This window comes from Tupaia chinensis, unplaced genomic scaffold (assembly GCF_000334495.1).
Source record: "Tupaia chinensis unplaced genomic scaffold, TupChi_1.0 Scaffold145156_1, whole genome shotgun sequence".
NCBI classification, from domain to species: Eukaryota; Metazoa; Chordata; class Mammalia; order Scandentia; family Tupaiidae; genus Tupaia; species Tupaia belangeri.
The window spans coordinates 237,737-240,883 of NW_006205016.1; the positions used below are offsets into that span (position 1 = coordinate 237,737).

Sequence of the window (3,147 nt, forward strand, 5' to 3'; positions counted from 1 at the left end):
TCCATTCTCCTCTCGGGATCTTGGGCACGCACGCACACGTGCCCGGCGTGAGTTTTAAGCCACCGGGTCCAGGATGCGAACCGCGGTCGACTACGTGGGAGTCCAGTGACATAGCCATTACGCTAACTGCTGGTTCCCTGGCATACTTATTCTTGATGGTCATGTGTTTTGTAAGCCCACAATTCACCATGACTATATTCTTAGGTAGGTGCTGCATAACAGGAAGAAGTGATTCTTCAGTGTAAGACAGGTAATGCTGGAGAGTTGGTGTCCATTCACCATTATCAAGAATTTTCAGAGCTAAGCAAAAAGCTCCTGCTGCAATTTGAGAAGGAGAAAAGTACACCATATCATAGTCGAGTATAGTTAATTCCATCAGATACTTGGCCAGAGTGTTGTTCAACATCAACCTCTCCAACTTTAGATGCTCACCGAAGAAAGTGCAGGGGTAGAGGACGACCCAGACCAAAGTTTAAAGCTCTTAGAATCTTCATTTCCATCTGTCTGATTTGATGCTTAGTGTAAGTATTGTTAGTCACAAAAGCAAATTCACCGATTTCTGGGGGGTACATCTTCTCATATTTGCTTGCAATAAACATGGCGGTGACACCAATCAGCTGCATCATCTTCTTGGGCACACAATTATTCTGAATGAATCGATCAATAATACAAACAGTCACATTCATGATCTCCAGCAGAAACCTGAATTTCATTTAGACCTGTACTAGCCAGTCAGGTAGAATGACTCTTCACCGATTTCTGGGGGGTACATCTTCTCATATTTGCTTGCAATAAACATGGCGGTGACACCAATCAGCTGCATCATCTTCTTGGGCACACAATTATTCTGAATGAATCGATCAATAATACAAACAGTCACATTCATGATCTCCAGCAGAAACCTGAATTTCATTTAGACCTGTACTAGCCAGTCAGGTAGAATGACTCTCATGTTTCCAGTGACTTCCCCACCCAAGAGGTATTTTGGTCTGACTGCTTATTCTTCCTCGAGCTGTCTCAAATAAGCATAAATATCTTTTACATATTCACTGCAAAGATTTGGATCAGCTCCATCTTCTGTGTCCATATCACTCACTGCAAGAATTACATCAGCAAAAGCCTGACACAGATATTCTTCTGCCGGAGCACATCCAGATGTTTCCATTGGGCTTGAAGAAGAAGTATCAACCAAAATAGGCTCAGGCGAAGAATATTTTTTAAAAGGCTCAGGCTAAGGTTCTAGCTCTGGCTCTGGCTCTGGCTCTTGCTCTGGTTCAGGCTCAGGAGCAGGCACAGGTTCAGGCACCTTTTTCAGGGGTTTTAGAAGTTTGTTAGCAGTGACTTTTCCAGTAGCTGAAGTTTTTGCTTCCTTTTTCAGAGGCGTTTTGGCCTGTTCACCGACTTTGTTTCCAATGTCTCCAAGCACTGTTCTTGGCCTCAGCCTGGGCTTGCAGGCTGCAGCAGTGGCCATAGGCATACACTTCACACCTGCCGTACTGATTTTTGCCTTATTTTCAGCATTATTTTTTGTGTTTCTGGTGACTCGGAGTGCCATGGATTCCTCTTCACCAGATAGCAGCTTCACATGGAGAAAGTGATTTTTTTAAGCTTGCTATAGAGCATGCGAGGTTGTGTGTGGGAGGGAGGATCATCTCCCAGGAGGATGGCCATGCCATAATCTGTTCTCCTCCATGCTACTCTTGGGATTTTATGCATGCACACACATGCACCCTGCATGATTTTTAAGCCACTGGGTCTGGGACTCAATAAACCTTGCAGTTGGCCAAGTGGAATCCAGCTGCCATAACCTCCATGTCACCTGCTGGCCCTGTGATCTAAGTTCTTTCATGAATGAAATGTCTAAGCAAAGTACTTGGCTAGTATTAACTGTGTTTAGTGAGTTTCAGGAGGGAAAAGGGAAGCAGAGTAGGAAGATTTGAAAAATTTTCAACCTGACCATGTAAAGGGAGAAAAAGTGTGTTTGACTTAAATGCCTAGTGTGGCCAAGCTACTGATTGTGAAAAATACTAGCCCTGATAGCCAGATTCTAGTAAGAAAGATCATGGGAAGAAGACCATGAGGGTACCTTAGGGCAACCCTATTCATCAAAGACCCAGAGGCCCAAGAGAACAGAATGGTTTCTTGGAAAGAGTCAGGGAAGGGTATGCTTCCCTGCACAGACAGCATCTGACATCCCAGCGTAGCACCCAGTTGCTCTAGCCACAGCTTAATCAGCTATAGATGTAGTTCAAGCTGTTGTTCAGGAGGGCACAAGCCATAGGGTGAAGGAATGGCCACATCAGCAACCACTTCCAAGTGGGACTTATACATTCTGCAGGTGTACAAAAGGCAATATCTGTGGGAGTGGGGCACCCTCCACCTAGATTACTTACTTTTCATTATTTGTGTGCTTAAAAATATTCTAGATTTGGTTAATAGAAGCCACTTCAAACTATTTCTTGTCTTTGTGAAATGTCACCATTTACTTAAGTACTTTGTTACACTCTGTCATAAGTATAACATAAGTTACACATAAGTTTTAACATAAGTGTTATCTTATACCTTACACGTAAGTTTTAACATGTTAACTTATCATGTACCTATCCTGTCTCATTACTCGCTTTTTCTAGCAGCCGTGGTTCTTTTCAGTGGGGGAATTGTATTTATGAATATGATCTGGGCACTATGTTGCTCATTGCTCCTGGAGGGTCTTTGGTTTTTTGGCCCTTTCAGTGTATAGAGCTAGAAAATAATATGCATTTATATACACAGATACACAAATATATATACACACAAACATATACATATTTTGTAAATCATGTTGATTCACAATATTTCTTCAATTCCAATTCATCTCTATTTTTTTCTTTCTTTTCCCAACTTGGCTTCCAATTTTGCTCTGTTATGCAATTTTATCATATTGGATCAAGATGGCCAACAGGAAGTACTCAGCACTCCTCTCCTCTGCTAGAAGGCATTAATCAGTAATTAATCAGATATATTTTGACTAAAAGTTCTAATGAAGAACACTTTAAACCACCAAGAAAAGATCTGTAGTTTTCTGAAACATGAAAACTCGAGATAAACAGCATAGAAAGAGGACCAAAGAGCCTAACTAGCTGTGATTGGGAGACTGTAATCAGCAGG

General features: G+C 41.9%; 2 pseudogenes; one reads left to right on the plus strand and one right to left on the minus strand.

The window, feature by feature from the left end:
* The window catches only part of LOC102482956 (G2/mitotic-specific cyclin-B1-like), a 2,818-nt pseudogene extending 1,194 nt beyond the window's left edge, over nucleotides 1-1,624 (minus strand).
* The window catches only part of LOC102483785 (translationally-controlled tumor protein pseudogene), a 214,533-nt pseudogene that overhangs the window by 70,118 nt on the left and 141,268 nt on the right, over nucleotides 1-3,147 (plus strand).